Genomic DNA, 20,749 nt, shown 5'->3' with positions numbered 1-20,749 from the left:
GTGGCATCTGCCTTCTGTCCCTGCTGCTGGCAGTGCAGCAGCCTGGGGGTAGGGAGGATTGAAAGGTGAATATATGCAGTAAGGGGAATTAGGGCCAGAGCAAGAGAAGGGAGAAGAGTAAAGAGGACACAGATAGATAGGATGTAAAGAGCTCTGAGACCTCCTGACTTCATCAGTATATGTCATTTAAGAACATACACATACTTTCAGAGCAATCTTGTCAGGATTTTTAGAGTGAATCATTTCCATTCTTACCACTGTGTATTTCCCAGGATACAGACAAAGGATATGTGAGAAAGGCACAAGAAAGAATGTGAAATGTAATGCAGTTCATGCATTAACCTTTTCTATCTCCTAGCTTCTTGAAAGTGCCTTCACATGTAATTGGCTGAAGAAGCTGTGCAATGGAGGAAGGTCAGGGAGTGGCAAAATGTGTAGCAGAGAGAAATCTGCCAGCATTTGAGAAATGAAGCATAAATAAGAGAGTTCTGTCAATCAACGTTTCTGAAGTTTCTTTTTCCATTTAACAGCCACCACCAAGCAACAAAATACTTCTGAGTTCAGCTGAGTAGATGAGCTGTAAATCCTGTCTCTTCTACACTTGAGGGCAGAAAGAACTGTAGTCAAACAACTGCAACTTCAGCTTGAATAAAAACATGGTCAAAGATAAGGTTCTGTAAAAAGGAAAATCATTTGCAGAAAACAAGAAAGCAAAAAAGAACAGAAAGAAATGGACAAATCCATTTAAAGAGAATATAATCAAAACTTAGCAGCAGCCTCTCATAGTTTTCTTTGTAAAAGAGATAGAGTATGTGAGGCAAGGAACTCATTATCCTGCTCCTAGCCAGTAATTCATACAGAACAGAAACTGGGAATGGGAAGGTGCTGCCTAGAGAATTGTAAGCCAGAGACAAACCCATTAGTTAGCACCACTTACTGTTTACATAATGGGGAGCCATTTGAAAGATTCACAGTATGTTTTAGAAGCCCTTTCACAGCCCACATACTAAATGCACAATTGGCCACAGTGCATTTTCTTCCATTATTATATGCTTTGCATTTCAGACACTCAAATTGAGAATGCTGAAAGACAGAGATCACTCCAGAGAGAAAGGGGCATCATCTTCAGGTAAAAAATGAAACAACAGCAACAGAAGTTAGATGAAACATTTTAAGCGTGGCAAATACTTCAATACAACTGAGACTAGCTTGTTTTAGTTTAGTTTTTTTTTTTTTTTTAGTGAGTAGAAAGATCACTTTGAACTCATTTTTCTTTGGGTAAATCGTCCAAAACCCTGTATGTGGGACTTCCCTGATGGCCCAGTGGGTAAGACTCGCACTCTTAATGTAGGGGGCCCGGGTTTGATCCCTGATTGGGGAACAAAGATCCCACATACTGCAACTGAGCCCACATGCTCTACAGCCTACCCCGCAACTAGAGAAGCCTGCGCAACACAATGAAGACCCAGCACAGCCAAACTAAATAATAAATAAATAAATTTGAAAAAAAAAGAAACCCTGTATGTATGTTTTCCTTCTCAATGATCTTTTTCCTTTTTCTAAATTTAGAAAAAACTACATTAATAAGGGTAAACACATCTAAGGCTTATTGTGTTTAGGGAGCATCTACAATATGCCAATTATTGGGCTAGAGGATGTGTGTGTGTGTGTGTGTGTGTGTGTACATATATACACTTTTCTTTATCTTCACAGTACACCTATGAGGTAGGTGCCATGGTTATCCTCTTTTCACAGATGAGGATGCTGAACCGAAGATAGCTTATTTAACATCTCTGAAATCACACAGTTAGGAAACAGGAGACTTTTAATTTGAACCTGGATCTGTCTGACTCCAAAACTCATGTTTTTAATTACAACTGCCTCTCCAGCCTGGCTGCTGCAGACATCAATGTTCGCACATTAGTGACCATTAACAACAGCTTGTCAGCATGTGTGTGGTTAAAAGATTTCATATTTCCACAGCACTCTTGCTGACAGAAATGTCTGCCTTCCTCCTCTCTCCTTTCTGCCAGCTCATCTGTGTGCTCATATACTCCTTTCAGTAATCCAGTCTAAAGTTATCCCAGTGGGGCTTTCCACTGGGAACCAGGAAGGATTTCATGCACTCTCACCAGCTTTTTCTTAGATCAACTGCCACAAATCCAGCTCTCTCAATTACTACCATGGAAGCACAGGGATAACGAAGATGACTATATACAGGTACTTCTACTACATAGGAACTGAGTAGCCTAGAAGGATGAATTCATTTCCTTAATGATTTAATTTGTTCCCACAGAAGAGCTTATATATGGAGAATCAGCACTTGATTATATCCCAGCTCATGCCATTACATCCGCATGTGTCATTCTCATCTTATCTAAAAGACTGTGAGCTCTTTGAGAGCAGGAAAGGTGCCTTAAATATTTTTTTGTATCTTCCTTCCCCTAACCCATGGCATAGTGTTGCACAAGGACTTGACTTGGTTGATTGAGAAAGAGAATGATAGAAATACTTTTCCAGTTGGCTTTTGCTGGATGAAATCACTCCAAAATTTAGTGATTTCTGTCAACAACCTTTAATTTAGTTCATGACTCTGCATGTTGGGAATTTGTTCTGGGCTTAGCTGGGCAATTCTTCTGATTTCTGCTGGACTCGATCATGTGTATGCAATCAGCTGCTAGTCAACCAGGCAGTTCTGCTTTGGGGGGTTGGTTGGCTGTTGGCTCTGGCAATGGGGGTAACTAGGCATGTGTTTCTCATTATCCAGTAGACAGGTCTGACACAATTTTGTAAGTGAAAGTGAAAGTGTACAGGACTTCTTGAGGTCTAGGATCAAAACTGGCTCAATGCTATTGCTGTCATATTCTATTCACCCAAGAACCAGAGGTGTCTGATAACCATATATTGATGGAGAAAGCTGAGAAATTGTAATTTATCAGAAATGGTTCAAAATTATTGAGCAACTGTTTTGTGCAAAGTACTTTTAAAACTGTATTCATATTAACTCTGCTTGGATAACTCAAATAACTTGCTCAAAGTCACAAAAATTAGTGACTCAGATTTGTTTGAATCTAAATACAGTGCTTTTCCTACCACTCAACACTTTCTCTCAATTAAAGACTTAGAGTAAGATCATATACCTCAGTCAACTTGCTCAACAGATCATTTTAAGCAACACTTCTTTGACTATCATAGTTTAAAACTTAAATATTTTTTCTTCATAACTTTAAATGCATTTTACATAATTTTTCATAGCTTGGCCATTGGAGTTAGATAGACCTAGTCCAAACCTTGGCTCCCCACTTACTAGTTCTGGGCAAATAACATCTTTTTTTAAAAAAAATATTTATTTATTTATTTATTTTTGGCTGTGTTGGGTCTTAGTTGTGGCACATGGGATCTTTGTTGCGGCATGTGGGATCCTCCACTCTGGCATGCATGCTCCTTGTTGTGGTGTGCAGGCTTCTCTCTAGTTGTGTCATGCTGGCTCAGTAGTTGCAGCGCATGGGCTTAGTTGCCCCATGGCATGTGGGATCTTAGTTCCCAGACCAGGGATCGAACCTGCATCCTCTGCATTGGAAGGCAGATTCTTAACCACTAGACCACCAGGGAAGTCCCTGGGCAAATAACATCTTTGAGACTCAGCATCCTTACCTGTAAAATGGGGACAGTAATGACACCTATTATACAAAGCTGTTTTGAAAATTAAACTAATGCTTATAGAGTGCTTGGTACAGCATGTGACACAGGGCACTCAATAAATAAGTGTACATGTATGTATTATATATATGTGTGTGTGTGTGTTTCTGTGTGTGTGTGTGTGTGTGTGTGTATATATATATATATATATATATATATATACTTAAGCAACATCTTCCAAGTAGTATACTAATGACTCTTTTCTTTAATACATCAGAGAATATCCTACCTATAGAATGGTAGAAAATATTAATGATGGGAGAAAAAAGATGTATAAATAAAAGGCATATGTTTTGCCTTCCTTCATTATAGACTCAGCATTATCAGGGTATTGGAACTCCCTCTGTTAGAGACGGATTGTGAAAAAGAATGCCAAAGGAAATGGAGGTTTTATTTAAATAACTATTTTCTACCGCGGGTCCAGAGAAATGCCTTGGGGCTAAAACTTTGACATTTGGAGAAAGCTGCCTTGTTGAATAAATGTGTATGTTATTACCTTGAAAGGAGGGCTCTATCTTTGGCATGCCCTCTAACTTTAGAATTGTTTCTATTGGAAGGGCAGATATACAATGAAATTCTCTTGACTACTGCCTCATTTATGGTGAATTATTTTTGGACTATTGAAATTTTAGGCTATGTAAATGATTCTTATGTCCAAATTTAAAGGGGAAGTAAATATTTTGAAGTAAATATTTGAAATAAAATTGAAAGGCTTCAAGGTCTAAAAAAAAGTTGTCAAAAACATCATATACCTTTTTAGAGAAGACATTTCTCAGTGTGTGAATGTATTAGTCTTGTTTCCATGTAATATCTCAGCAAGAAGCATCCCAGGTTGCCAATGTTAATTTTGTGTCTTGGTGCTATAATTTGTAACTTAATTTTTCTCTCCTTTTAAGGTGATAAGCATTATTTTAAAAATCTTGATATTAATATAATATATTAAGAGTTCCAGCTCTAATATTTGCTGTAATCATCCCTAATAACTGGAATATTCATTTAAAATTTCAGATTATAGTTAATAAAGAGTGTTCAAATAGCATCAAATTTTTTCTCATTTAGAGCCTAGTTATGGCACAAGAAATGAATAAGCAAATTTCAAATATGAAAGCACATAATTCTGAGCGTCTTTTAGTTATGACAAACATCCTACTACTTCACAAAGAACAGCAGCAAAATAAAATTGGAGAAAATTATTTCCTGGAATGTGTAAGTTCTTTTTGAAGCCCTTCCATATCCACCATCTCATTTTACACTCCCTTGTGTAGTTGATAAGGTAGATATTGATACTTTTTATCTATATTTATTCATATTAATCTGAAAGTAAACATGGAATTTCTGGGTCAAGGCAAATTATTTTTACTTATAGCACTAGCTGGATATGTTCTCTTTCAGCTCAAATATTTTCCTCCCAGTGAAATATGACAAGGGGCAGATGTCACCCTCCACATGACAGAAGAGAACACTGAAAATAAGAATCTGGGATCTTATACACATATTTTCCCTCTTCTCTCTTGAGAAAGGGACAGAAACTTAATCTTCCTAATGTAAACAATCCTCCTTAGGAAGAGAAGAGGAGGACCCTAGGTTTTTAAACTTTGAGATATAAATAAATATCTACCAGTGGGGAAGATTAGACAAATGTTGTACCAAAGATGATTTTCATTGGCATGGAGGTTTATAGGTAAAATAATGAAGTGAGCAAAGTTTGTTAGTTAGGAGCACGTTTCCATGTCTTCCAAACATTCTCCCATACCTAATGTTGACAACCCCTGGAGTGTCTTCATGGCTCTGGGTCTCATCCTCCTTTGAAATGTAAGCACATATCTCTGGGAATATGAATGTTTTACTATTTATTCAGTCATCCTTTAAGTTACATGGTGTGTCCTTTAACTCAGGTCACAGTAAAATTTTTTCCAGAAAGCCCTAAGTGTGTGGTAACATAAAAGTATTTTCTCTACAGTCCACAGGTATCACAACTCCCATTTTATGGATGGGTAAACAGAGACCCAAAGAATTAACTGACATTTCCAATGCCTCATTATTTAGTAGTGAGAGGAAAGGACATTTAATAAGGGTCATTCTGACTCCAAGGTCCATGCATTTATACCACACTGGGCTAACAAACTTCTATAGCATTTTTAAGCAAGTAGTAATTAGAATATGCACCATTCATGCCTAGGTTTTATTAATAATCAAATGCTTTCCCCTTAACTAGGAAGCACTTCAAATCAGTTGTAAAGGTGAAATTGAGAGACTGTGGGGTTTGACTGCTTTGATGGGAAGAAAAAAGCTTTGAAGTGTGCTCTTTAAAGCCTGGGCAGAAGTGAGTTGGAAAAATGTGGAGGGGGGAGAGTGCTTAGAAAAGTGAGAAAATAAGTGTCTCTGTTGGTAGAGAGGACTTTAGGTATGGGAGAATGTTTGGAAGACATGGAAACGTGCTTCTAACTAACAAACTTTGCTCACTTCATCATTTTACCTATAAACCTCCATGCCAATGAAAATCATCTTTGGTACATATGTTCTATGATTTGCTTAGCATCTGTTATAATGACAGCATCCATGGATATATTTCTTCAAAAAGCATAATTTCAGATAATATTATAAAGGAAAATAATCATTTATCAGGAACAATTACTGTGCTGATATTTAATATTTAGGACACCACTCCTATATATAGAATAGGTCAATGGTTTCCAAAGTTTGGATCACATACTTCTTTTATTTAACAAAAAAACCTTTCGTTATTGCATTCACACCCCAATATATGTTCATTTCTCATTCAAGTACTACCATGTATGATTTTATATATATTGATATTATAAAAAGCAAAACATAAATTATTTTAAAATGAGATTAAAAATAAAGTTTTAATATTTACTTCCTGCCCACCAGTGAGTTATCTTGTATACCACATGGGCAACCAATGCCTTTTTCGAAGATTACTAGAATGTATGATAGTACTTACTACAGCCCAAATAAAAATACAACATGTACTCCTGAATCACTGTGTAAGCTATTATTTTCTCACTTTTTTCCAAAGATCCCATCCCATTCTATGTGTCTCTTATACTCTTCCAGCATTTTCCATCTATTTTTTTCTCTCTGGGCTTTTCTATTGATCTGTCTTCCAGTTCACCAATCTTCTTTTCTGCTCTAATCTTCCGTTAAACCCTACTATAATTTTTTTTTTTTAAACATCTTTATCGGAGTACAATTGCTTTACAATGGTGTGTTAGTTTCTGCTTTATAACAAAGTGAATCAGTTATACATATACATATGTTCTCATATATCTTCCCTCTTGAATCTCCCTCCCTCCCACCCTCCCCATCCCACCCCTCTAGGTGGTCACAAAGCACCGAGCTGATCTCCCTGCGCTATGTGGCTGCTTCCCACTAGCTATCTATTTTACATTTGGTAGTGTATATATGTCCATGACACTCTCTCACCCTGTCACATCTCACCCCTCCCCCTCCCCGTATCCTCAAGTCCATTCTCTAGTAGGTCTGTGTCTTTATTCCCGTCTTGCCACTAGGTTCTTCGTGACCCTTTTTTTTTTCCCCTTAGATTCCATATATATGTGTTAGCATACTGTATTTGTTTTTCTCTTTCTGACTTACTTCACTCTGTATGACAGATTCTAATTCCATCCACCTCATTACATACTCCATTTCATTTCTTTATATGGCTGAGTAATATTCCATTGTATATATGTGCCACATCTTCTTTATCCATTCATCCCATGACGGACACTTAGGTTGCTTCCATGTTCTGGCTATTGTAAATAGAGCTGCAATGAACATTTTGGTACATGACTCTTTTTGAATTATGGTTTTCTCAGGGTATATGCCCAGTAGTGGGATTGCTGGGTCGTATGGTAGTTCTATTGTAAGTTTTTTAAGGAACCTACATACTGTTCTCCATAGTGGCTGTATCAATTTACATTCCCACTAACAGTGCAAGAGGGTTCCCTTTCCTCCACACCCTCTCCAGCATTTATTGTTTCTAGATTTTTTGATGATGGCCATTCTGACCGGTGTGAGATGATACCTCATTGTAGTTTTGATTTGCATTTCTCTAATGATTAATGATGTTGAGCATTCTTTCATGTGTCTGTTGGCCATCTGTATATCTTCTTTGGAGAAATGTCTATTTAGGTCTTCTGCCCGTTTTTGGATTGGGTTGTTTGTTTTTTTGTTATTGAGCTGCATGAGCTGCTTGTAAATCTTGGAGATAAATCCTTTGTCAGTTGCTTCATTTGCAAATATTTTCTCCTATTCTGAGGGTTGTCTTTTGGTCTTGTTTATGGTTTCCTTTTCTGTGCAAAAGCTTTTAAGTTTCATTAGGTCTCATTTGTTTATTTGTGTTTTTATTTTCATTTCTCTAGGAGGTGGGTCAAAAAGGATCTTGCTATGATTTATGTCATAGAGTGTTCTGCCTATGTTTTCCTCGAAGAGTTTGATACTGTCTGGCCTTACACTTAGGTCTTTAATCCATTTTGAGTTTATTTTTGTGTATGGTGTCAGGGAGTGTTCTTATTTCATACTTTTACATGTACCTGTCCAATTTTCCTAGCACCACTTATTGAAGAGGCTGTCTTTTCCCCACTGTATATGCTTGCCTCCTTTAACGAAGATAAGGTAACCATATGTGTGTGGGTTTATCTCTGGGCTTTCTATCCTGTTCCATTGATCTATATTTCTGTTTTTCTGCCAGTACAAAACTGTCTTGATTACTGTAGCTTTGTAATATAGTCTGAAGTCAGTGAGCCTGATTCCTCCAGCTCCATTTTTCGTTCTCAAGATTGCTTTGGCTATTCGGGGTCTTTTGTGTTTCCATACAAATTGTGAAATTTTTTGTTCTAGTTCTGTGAAAAATGCCAGTGGTAGTTTGATAGGGATTGCATTGAATCTGTAGATTGCTTTGGGTAGTAGAGTCATTTTCACAATGTTGATTCTTCCAATCCAAGAACATGGTATATCTCTCCATCTATTCGTATCATCTTTAATTTCTTTCATCAGTGTCCTATAATTTTTTGCATACAGGTCTTTTGTCTCCTTAGGTAGGTTTATTCCTAGATATTTTATTCTTTTTGTTGCAATGGTAAACGGGAGTGTTTTCTTAATTTCACTTTCAGATTTTTCATCATTAGTATATAGGAATGCAAGAGATTTCTGTGCATTAATTTTGTACCCTGCTACTTTACCAAATTCATTGATTAGCTCTAGTAGTTTTCTGGTAGCATCTTTAGGATTCTCTATGTATAGTATCATGTCATCTGCAAACAGTGACAGCTTTACTTCTTCTTTTCCTATTTGGATTCCTTTTATTTCTTTGTCTTCTCTGATTGCTGTGGCTAACACTTCCAAAACTATGTTGAATAATAGTGATGAGAGTGTGCAACCTTGTCTTGTTCCTGATCTTAGTGGAAATGGTTTCGGTTTTTCACCATTGAGGACAATGTTGGCTGTGGATTTGTCATATATGGCCTTTATTATGTTGAGGAAAGTTCCCTCTATGCCTACTTTCTGCAGGGCTTTTATCATAAGTGGGTATTGAATTTTGTCGAAAGCTTTCTCTGCATCTATTGAGATGATCATATGGTTTTTCTCCTTCAATTTGTTAATATGATGTATCACCTTGATTGATTTGCGTATATTGAAGAATCCTTGCATTCCTGGAATAAACCCCACTTGATCATGGTGTATAATCCTTTTAATGTGCTGTTGGATTCTGTTTGCTAGTATTTTGTTGAGGATTTTTGCATGTATGTTCATCAGTGATATTGGCCTGTAGTTTTCTTTCTTTGTGACATCTTTGTCTGGTTTTGGTATCAGGGTGATGGTGGCCTCGTAGAATGAATTGGGGAGTGTTCCTCCCTCTGCAATATTTTGGAAGAGTTTGAGAAGGATAGGTGTTAGCTCTTCTCTAAATGTTTGATAGAATTCGCCTGTGAAGACATCTGGTCCGGGGCTTTTGTTTGTTGGAAGATTTTTAATCACAGTTTCAATTTCAGTGCTTGTGATTGGTCTGTTCATATTTCCTATTTCTTCCTGGTTCAGTCTCGGCAGGTTGTGCATTTCTAAGAATCTGTCCACTTCTTCCAGGTTGTGCATTTTATTGGCATAGAGTTGCTTGTAGTAATCTGTCATGATCGTTTGTATTTCTGCAGTGTCAGTGGTTACTTCTCCTTTTTCATTTCTAATTCTATTGATTTGAGTTTTCTCCCTTTTTCTCTTGATGAGTCTGGCTAATGGTTTATCAATTTTGTTTATCTTCTCGAAGAACCAGCTTTTAGTTTCATTGATTTTTGCTATTGTTTCCTTCATTTCTTTTTTATTTATGTCTGACCTGATCTTTATGATTTCTTTCCTTCTGCTAGCTTTGGGTTTTTTTTTTTTGCTCTTCTTTCTCTAATTGCTTTAGGTGCAAGGTTAGGTTGTTTATTCGAGATGTTTCCTGTTTCTTGATGTAGGCTTGTATTGCTATAAACTTCCCTCTTAGAACTGCTTTTGCTGCATCCCATAGGTTTTGGGTCGTTGTGTCTTCATTGTCATTTGTTTCTAGGTATTTTTTTATTTCCCCTTTGATTTCTTCAGTGATCACTTCATTATTAAGTAGTGTATTGTGTAGCCTCCATGTGTTTGTATTTTTTACAGATCTTTTCTTGTAATTGATATCTAGTCTCATAGCGTTGTGGTCAGAAATGATACTTGATATGATTTCAATTTTCTTAAATTTACCAAGGCTTGATTTGTGACCCAAGATATGATCTATCCTGGAGAATGTTCCATGAGCACTTGAGAAAAATGTGTATTCTGTTGTTTTTGGGTGGAATGTCCTATAAATATCAATTAAGTCCATCTTGTTTAATGTATCATTTAAAGCTTGTGTTTGCTTATTTATTTTCAATTTGGATGATCTGTCCATTGGTGAAAGTGGGGTGTTAAAGTCCCCTACTATGATTGTGATACTGTCGATTTCCCCTTTTATGGCTGTTAGTATTTGCCTTATGTATTGAAGTGCTCCTATGTTGGGTGCATAAATATTTACAATTGTTATATCTTCTTGTTGGATCGATCCCTTGATCATTATATAGTGTCCTTCTTTGTCTCTTGTAATAGTCTTTATTTTAAAGTCCATTTTGTCTTATATGAGAATTGCTACTCCAGCTTTCTTTTGATTTCCATTTCCATGCAATATCTTTTTCCATCCCCTCACTTTCAGTCTGTATGTGTCCCTAGGTCTGTAGTGGGTCTCTTGTAGACAGCATATATATGGGTCTTGTTTTTGTATCCATTCAGCCAGTCTCTGTTTTTTGGTGGGAGCATTTAATCCATTTACATTTAAGGTAATTATCGACATGTATGTTCCTATTCCCATTTTCTTAATTGTTTTGGGTTTGTTATTTTAGGTCTTTTCCTTCTCTTGTGATTCCTGCCTAGAGAAGTTCCTTTAGCATTTGTTGTAAAGCTCGTTTGGTGGTGCTGAATTCTCTTAGCTTTTGCTTGTCTGTAAGTTTTTAATTTCTCCATCAAATCTGAATGAGATCCTTGCTGGGTAGAGTAATCTTAGTTGTAGGTTTTTCTCCTTCATCACTTTAAATATGTCCTGCCACTCCCTTCTGGCTTGCAGAGTTTCTGCTGAAAGATCAGATGTTAACCTTATGGGGATTCCCTTGTGTGTTATTTGTTGTTTTTCCCTTGTTGCTTTTAATATGTTTTCTTTCTATTTAATTTTTGATAGTTTGATTAATATGTGTCTTGGCATGTTTCTCCTTGGATTTATCCTGTATTGGACTCTCTGTGCTTCCTGGACTCAATTAACTATTTCCTTTCCCATGTTAGGGAAGTTTTCAACTATAATCTTTTCAAATATTTTCTCAGTCCCTTTCCTTTTCTCTTCTTCTTCTGGGACCCCTATAATTCGAATGTTGGGGCATTTAATGTTGTCCCAGAGGTCTCTGAGACTGTCCTCACTTCTTTTCATGCTTTTTTCTTTATTATGCTCTGCGGTAGTTATTTCCACTATTTTATCTTCCAGGTCACTTATCTGTTCTTCTTCCTCAGTTTTTCTGCTATTGATCCCTTCTAGAGTATTTTTAGTTTCATTTATTGTGTTGTTCATCATTACCTGTTTCCTCTTTAGTTCTTCTAGGTCCTTGTTTAATGTTTCTTGCATTTTCTTTATTCTGTTTCCAAGATTTTGGATCATCTTTACTATCATTATTCTGAATTCTTTTTCAGGTAGACTGCCTATTTCCTCTTCATTTCTTAGGTCTGATGGGTTTTTACCTTGCTCCTTCATCTGCTGTGTATTTTTCTGTCTTCGCATTTTGTTTATCTTACTGTGTTTGGGGTCTCCTTTTCGAAGGCTTCAGGTTCATAGTTCCCATTTTTTTGGTGTCTGCCCCAGTGGCTAAGGTTGGTTCAGTGGGTTTTGTAGGCTTCCTGGTGGGGTGGACTAGTGCCTGTGTTCTGGTGGATGAGGCTGGATCTTGTCTTTCTGGTGGGCACATCCACATCTGGTGGTGTGTTTTGGGGTGTCTGTGGCCTTATTATGATTTTAGGCAGCCTCTCTGCTAATGGATTGGGCTGTGTTCCTCTCTTGCTAGTTGTTTGGCATAGGGTGTACAGCACTGTAGCTTGCTGGTCGTTGAATGAAGCTGGGTGTTGATGTTGAGATGGAGATCTCTGAGAGATTTTCACCGTTTGGTATTACATGGAGCTGGGAGATCTCTTGTGGACCAGTGTCCTGAAGTTGGCTCTCCCACCTCAGAGGCACAGCCCTGATGCCTGGCTGGAGCACCAAGAGCATTTCATCCACACGGCTCAGAATAAAAGGGAGAAAAAAAATAGAAAGAAAGAAAGAAAGAGGATAAAATAAAATAAAATAAAGCTATTATAATAAAAAATAAGAAAAAAATTATTAATAATAAATTTATTAAGAAGAAAAAAAAATTTTAATTTTTTAAAAATAGATTTATTAATTTTTTATAATAAAAAATAAGAAAAAAAATTAAGAAAAAATCATTAAGAAAATTTTTTTTAAATTTTTTAAAATAAAAAATATGAAAGAACTTATTAAAATTTTTTTTTAATTTTTAAAAATAGAAAATAAGGAAAAAATTATTAAGAAAACATTTATTAGGAAAAAAAAATTTTTAAGTAAAAAAAGAAAGAAAAACAACAACAACAACAAAAAAACAAAAACGGATGGACCTAACCCTAGGACTAATGATGAAAGCAAAGCTATACAGACAAAATCTCACCCAGAAGCATACACATATACACTCACAAAAAAAGGAAAAGGGGAAAAATTAATATATCCTGATCCCAGAGTCCACCTCCTTAATTTGGGATGATTCGTTGTCTATTCAGGTATTCAACATATGCAGGCATATCAAGTTGTTTGTGGAGCTTTAATCCGCTGTTTCTGAGGCTGCTGGGAGAGATTTCCCTTTCTCTTCTTTGTTCATACAGCTCCCAGGGTTCAGCTTTGGATTTGGACCCACCTCTGCATGTAGGTCACCTGAGGGCATCTGTTCCCCGCCCAGACAGAATGGGGTTAAAGGAGCAGCTGCTTTGGGGGCTCTGGCTCACTCAGGCCGCGGGGAGGGAGCAGTACGGATGCGGGGCGAGCCTGCGGTGGCAGAGGCCGGCGTGACATTGCAGCAGCCTAAGGCGTGCCGTGCGTTCTCCCAGGGAAGTTGTCCCCGGATCACAGGAGCCCGGCAGTGGCGGGCTCTACCGGCTCCCGGGAGGGGCGGTGTGGAGAGTGACCTGTGCTTGCACACAGGCTTCTTGGTGGCGGCAGCAGCAGCCTTAGCATCTCCTGCCCCTCTCTGGGGTCCGCGCTGATACCCGCGGCTCGTGCCCGTCTCTGGAGCTCGTTTAGGCGGCGCTCTGAATCCCCTCTCCTTGCGCGCCGCGAAACAAAGAGGCAAGAAAAAGTCTCTTGCCTCTTCGGCAGCTGCAGACTTTTTCCTGGACTCCCTCCTGGCTAGCACCGAAGCCCAAGCCTCAGCTCCCAGCCCCCGCCTGCCCTGGCGGCTGAGCAGACAAGCATCTCGGGCTGGTGAGTGCTGGTCGGCGCCGAGCCTCTGTGCGGGAATCTCTCCGTTTTTCCCTCTGCACCCCTGTGGCTGCACTCTCCTCCATGGCTCTGAAGGTTCCCCCCTCTGCCACCCGCAGTCTCTGCCCGCGAAGGGGCTTCCTAGTGTGTGGAAACCTTTCCTCCTTCACGGCTCCCTCCCACTGGTGCAGGTCCCGTCCCTATTCTTTTGTCTCTGTTATTTCTTTTTTCTTTTGCCCTACCCAAGTACGTGGGAATTTTCTTGCCTTTTGGGAGGTCTGACGTCTTCTGCCAGCGTTCAGTGGGTGTTCTGTAGGAGCAGTTCCACGCGTAGATGTATTTCTACTATATCTGTGGGAAGGAAGGTGATCTCCGCGTCTTACTCTTCCGCCATCTTGCCCAGCGGGTCTATAATGTTTTTAATTTCAAGTACAGTACTTTTTGACACTAAAAATTTCCATTTGTTCTTCATTTTTAATAGATTCAAATTATCTGGGGGAAATTCTCCATATTTTCATCTATTTTCTTCATCTTCCCCTTTATTTTATTGACTGTGTTAACCATTATTACTTTGTAGTCTTTTTCTGCTATCACTAATATCTGGATCATCTCTGGGTCTCTTTCTATCAGTCTCTTTTATCCTGGATTTTGGTGACTTGATACTGCTCCTGGGCATGCCTTTTATGTTTTTGTTGAGTGTCAGACTTTGTATATAAAAATTTTGTAGATGATCTGAATGATATGCTCTTCCTTCTGAAAGAATTCATTCCTTTTTTGCAAGCCAGATAACCTAAAGACTAATAACAATCCAATCAGAGATTGAGCTGCCTTGGGGCTATGTTGCAGTACTTGTAAGACTCCAATTGCCTCTGAGTCACTTTTCCTCTGATATACCCTTCTGGTGTTCACACAGAGAGACAGTGGTTGACAGAACTCTCTCCACTGATCAGGCATTTTGTCTCCACAGCACCATAAGATCCTTGAACACTCTGGACTGATTTTTCAGAGGCTTTCTGCTTAGCAACTTAATTAACGTCTTGTCCCACACATCTTCAGAATTTGGCAAATGTTATTATGGTTAAACCAGCCCCATGCCATTTTTACTGGGATTCTGGACCTCAAGTTTCCACTTTTTTGATATAGTCCAATGAATTTACCAAGAACTTTGCTGTTCTGTTTTGTTTTGTGCCTCATAGTAGAAGTTCTCTACTTGGGTTAGGGAGAGGGGAGTGGAGGTCCATAATCTTAGCCTTTCTGCCTTGTGTCCCATATTAGCAAATGTTTAGAGGGGAAAAAAGTATGTATGCAGAAGGTCACTTCACCTCTAGGTGGATCCTTCTTCTGCAGAATCTTATCCCCTAAAGTTCTGGTTTCCTCAGTGGCTTCTGATGCAAATTATCTATCATCTATGTATCTATCCATTTATAAATTTTAATTTAAATTATAAATTATATATGTAAATATATAATTGTTTATATAAATACATATATTTTTATATATAATACATATATAAAATGTTTTTAATAGTTTTTCTGGTTGTTCTTTGCAGGCAAGTTCTTATGCCAGAAGTTATTCCATTTTAGAATAAATCAGCATTTCTCAAACCTGTATGTATGTCATCATAATCTTGAAAATCTTGTTTTAAAATACAGATTTCCGGTTATACCATAAACCAAATGAATCAGTATGTCATAATATGGGACTTTGGGGAGTGGCTACTTTAGGAAAAAAACTCTGAATGACATGTGTGAATCCATTCTGAGACTAGAAATTGGGTACCAGTTGATTAGATGACCTCTGATGCCCTTTCCAGCTCCAACATTGAATGGTTTTATTATATTTTTTTACTAAGATGAGAAATAATGAAGTTTAGGAATTCTGCTATTTGCACATTTCACTCTGGGTCAGTCAAAAACTTCACCTGTTTATCTAACCCTCTCCAAAATGTAAACCAATGGTCTTTGGTTGTACTTGATTTTAAAGTTAAAGAAAAATCTATAAAGCGTTCAGTTTTATCGGTACATCTGCTAACATCACAACCCTCAGGGGTTCCTAGTTTTGTGGTTAGTTCCCTTTTATTTACACGTAAGTGAGAGAGTGAAATTTTCACATAATGGCTGCAAAGCATGAACTCTTCAGCAGACTAGCAATTGTTTTCAGAAGGTTTGGTGACAATACTTCCTCAGTAAGCATTCAGTGACATGTGAGTCTCAGTTTTATCTCTTTGTATGCATTTTTCCCAACAATGAAAACTTAGGTGATTAAGATTCCATAAGGAAGAAAAATTCATCTCCCAGAATGAAAATATTATGCCTCTGTACTTATCATGGTATGGTGCTCAGAACAATATCATATGTCAGTGCTAAATAAAAGCCTTTAAATATTTAATGTTTATAGCACATGAATCATTTCATAATATGATGCCTCTCTGTTGAGTACTCTAGCCCCAAATGTTTTTTGAAATTTGAGGAAATGGGGAAATGTTTGGGTGATGCCCTCCAAAGCAATTATTTTCATGTTACCAAATTGAAAGAAAAATTACCTCTTCAGAACAAAAGGCAGTAGTAGAGGTACTATAATTAAAACCTTGTACTTCTGTGTATGTGTGTGTGTGTGTGTGATTGTGTGTGTGTATGAAAGAGAGAGAGAGAAAGAGAGAAAAGGAATGCAATGATTATTTGTATCTAGCTTATTCTATTTGTAGGGTAAAATCTAAGCTCCCCTCTACTTTCATGATCTGGCAGTGTCTCCACTGGAGAGATTTTCCAGATGAAGGAACAAAATTCAAAGGGAATAATTAAAAAAAAATTAAGGTGATATCTGATTGGTACATTGGTTGGTAGTGAAGTTATATTTTAAAACCCGGTACTCAAAGTCAAAGCAAAGGTTTAAGAAAAAAAAGCAATTACCTAAGAAATCTATGTAAAACCTCAGCATTCACTGAAATCACTTTAACTCAATCAATAACCAAGTATTTGTTGAGGGCATTCTACCTGCAGTTTTTGTTCACCTTAAGGGAAACCTGGACTAAGTTTCTGCTCATATAAATAATTACAATAAGTGGGAGCAATTGGCCAGAAATCTCACATAATATCAGTTTTAGAGGTATTTAAAAGATCATCTAATCCAAGCCTCATTAGATGCCTATCTACAATGGATCATCTAGCCCACTTAAGGAAGTTTCTTCCATTAAAACAAAACAAAACAAAAAACCCTCAAAATTTTAGAAAGCTATCTTTATAAGCCTCCCTATAACTTACACCTCATAGAACTAATTCTATATTGTGACTCACTAGTGGATATTGTTTAGAGTTTTATTTATGATTAGCCAAACTCTGGAGGTTGGAATGCAAAGGTTGTGCAGGTTTCAAGTTGTAAAAACAGTCCTATGCAGATTTTCCTTGTTGCTTTGAAAAAGACAGAAGCCAAGACAATACCAATGTTGAGTTTAGATAGTGAGAGTACTCAGGGATCAAAAATAACTTTGTATTGGTTGTCAAGGAACAGCTAGAATTATGTTCTAATTTATGAAACGTCTTACTAGGAAAGATGAAGTAGCTGAGATTCTTTCTAATTTATCTGGGTTTTAAGAGAAAATAAGCCAAGGAGAGATAAGGCCCTTATTCGGGAAAAACAGCCTCCATAAATGAAGACCAGTGAGAAGTCAGTTTTGCACTGAAAGAGAAATTAGGGACAAATGTAAAAATTTGGAGTCTTTCTTTTTTTTTTAACATCTTTATTGGAGTATAATTGCTTTACAATGGTATGTTAGTCTTTGCTTTATAACAAAGTGAATCAGTTATACGTATACATATAACCCCATATCTCTTCCCTCTTACATCTCCCCCCCCACCCTGCCCATCCCACCCCTCTAGGTGGTCACAAAGCACCCAGCTGATCTCCCTGTGCTATGTGGTTGTTTCCCACTAACTATCTATTTTACGTTTGGTAGTGTATATATGTCCATGCCACTCTCTCACTTTGTCACAGCTTACCCTTCCCCCTCCCCATATCCTCAAGTCCATTCTCTAGTAAGTCTGTGTCTTTATTCCCATCTTGTCACTAGGTTCTTCATGACTTTTTTTTTTCCTTAGATTCCATATATATGTGTTAGCATACTCTATTTGTTTTTCTCTTTCTGACTTACTTCACTCTGTATGACAGACTCTAACTCCATCCACCTCACTACAAATAACTCAATTTTGTTTCTTTTTATGGCTGAGTAATATTCCATTGTATATATGTGCCACATCTTCTTTATCCATTCATCTGTTGATGGACACTTAGGTTGCTTCCATGTCCTGGCTATTGTAAATAGAGCTGCAATGAACATTGTAGTACATGACACTTTTCGAATTATGGTTTTCTCAGGGTATAAGCCCAGTAGTGATATTGTTGGGTCATATGGTAGTTTTATTTTTAGTTTTTTAAGGAACCTCCATACTGTTCTCCATAGTGGCTGTATCAATTTACATTCCCACCAACAGTGCAAGAGGGTTCCTTTTTCTCCACACCCTCTCCAGCATTTATTGTTTCTAGATTTTTTGATGATGGCCATTCTGACTTGTGTGAGGAGATACCTCACTGTAGTTTTGATTTGCATTTCTCTAATGATTAGTGATGCTGAGCATTCTTTCATGTGTTTGTTGGCAATCTGTATAACTTCTTTGGAGAAATGTCTATTTAGGTCTTCTGCCCATTTTTGGATTGGGTTGCTTGCTTTTTTTGATATTGAGCTGCATGAGCTGCTTGTAAATTTTGGAGATTAATCCTTTGTCAGTTGCTTCATCTGCAAATATTTTCTCCCATTCTGTGGGTTGTCTTTTTGTCTTGTTTATGGTTTCCTTTGCTGTGAAAAAGTTTTTAAGTTTCATTAGGTCCCATTTGTTTATTTTTGTTTTTATTTCCATTTCTCTAGGAGGTGGGTCAAAAAGGATCTTGCTGTGATTTATGTCATAGAGTGTTCTGCCTATGTTTTCCTCTAAGAGTTTTATAGTGTCTGGCCTTATATTTAGGTCTCTAATCCATTTTGAGTTTATTTTTGTGTATGGTGTTAGGAAGTGTTCTAATTTCATTCTTTTACATGTAGCTGTCCAGTTTTCCCAGCACCACTTATTGAAGAAGCTGTCTTTTCTCCATTGTATATTCTTGCCTCCTTTATCAAAAATAAGGTGACCATATGTGTATGGGTCTTTCTTATAAACACTTTTATTCAGATATAATCCATATATCATATATTTTCCCATCTAAAGTGTACAATTTAGTGGTTTTTAGTATATTCACGGAGTTGTGACACCATCACCACAATCTAATTTTAGAACATTTTATCACCCCCAAAAAGAAATTCCATACCCTGTAACATTTGCCCCTATTCTGCCACACCAACCTCAGCCCTAGCTAACCACTAACCTACTTTATTTCTCTACAGATTTGCTCACTCTGGACATTTGATATAATGAAATCATACAATAGTTGGCTTTTTAAATCTGGCTTCTTTTATTTAACATGATGTTTTTAAGTTTCATCCATATTGTAGCATGTGTCAGCATTCTTTTTTATTGTCAAACAATATACCACCTTTTCTTTATCCATTCATCAGTTAGTGAATAATTGAGCTGTTCCCACTTCTTTGGCTATTATGAATAATGCTCCTATTAACATTTGTAGGCAAACTTTTGTCTGGATGTAGATATTCATTTCTCTTGGCTATATACCCAAGAATTCAATTTTTGGTCAGATGGTAATTCCATGTTTGTTTTTGAGGAACTACCAAACTGCTACCAAAGTGACTGTATAATTTTCCATTCCCTCTAGTAGTGACTGAGTGTCCAATATCACTGCATCCTTACCACTACTTGTTATTGTGTTTTTTTAAAACATCCTGGTGAGCATGAGGTGGTATATTATTATGTTTCATTTCCATTTCCCTAGTGATTTGTGATATTGAGCATCTTTTTATGTGGTTACTGATAATTCATATATTTTCTTTAGTGAAATGTCAGTTCATAATATTGCCCATTTTTGATTGTATCATCTATCTTCTTATTACTGAGTTGTAAGAGCTTTTGTATATTCTGGATACAAATCCTTTAACAGATATGATTTACAAATATTTTTTCCCATTTTATGGGTTATTTTTTCAGTTTATTGATGGTATCATTTTCATCACAAAAGTTTTTTTTAATTTTGATGAATTCCATTTTATTTTTGTTTTGTTGGTTATGCTTTTGGAGTCATATCCAAATCATTACCTAACTCAAGGTCAGGAAGATTTATGCTTATGCTTTCTTCCAAGAGTTTTATAGTTTTAACACTTAGATTTAGGTCTATAACTCATTTTAAGTGAATTTTCTTTTTAATATGGTGAGAGGTAAGGGCTCAAAGTCATATTTTCTTTTTTTTAAAGAGCTAAGGGTCTGGCTTTTTTTTTTTTTTTAATTTATGGCTGTACTGGGTCTTTGTTTCTGTGCGATGGTTTTCTCTAGTTGCGGCAAGTGGGGGCCACTCTTCATCGCGGTGCACGGGCCTCTCACTATCGTGGCCTCTCTTGTTGCAGAGCACAGGCTCCAGATGTGCAGGCTCAGTAATTGTGGCTTACGGGCCTAGTTGCTCCGTGGCATGTGGGATCCTCCCAGACCAGGGCTCGAACCCGTGTCCCCTGCATTGGCAGGCATATTCTCAACCACTGCGCCACCAGGGAAGCCCCTCAAAGTCATATTTTATGTGGATATCCAGTTGTCCCAGAACTATTTGTTGAGAAGTCTATTCTTTCCCAACTGGATTGCTTTGGCACTCCCTTGTCAAAAATAAACTGACCACAAATGTAAGGGTTTATTTTTAAACTTTAAATTCTATTCCATTACTATTCTTATGCCAGTATTGTCTTCATATCTGTAGCTTTTTAGTAAGTTTTGAAAAAGAAAAGTGTGAGTACATATTACAGATTTGTTATTTTTCATGACTGTTTTGGATATTCTG

Source organism: Balaenoptera musculus, chromosome X (genome assembly GCF_009873245.2).
Source record: "Balaenoptera musculus isolate JJ_BM4_2016_0621 chromosome X, mBalMus1.pri.v3, whole genome shotgun sequence".
Classification (NCBI taxonomy): domain Eukaryota; kingdom Metazoa; phylum Chordata; class Mammalia; order Artiodactyla; family Balaenopteridae; genus Balaenoptera; species Balaenoptera musculus.
The sequence above is the reverse complement of the archived record's forward strand: the minus strand, read 5'-3'. Positions refer to the sequence as shown.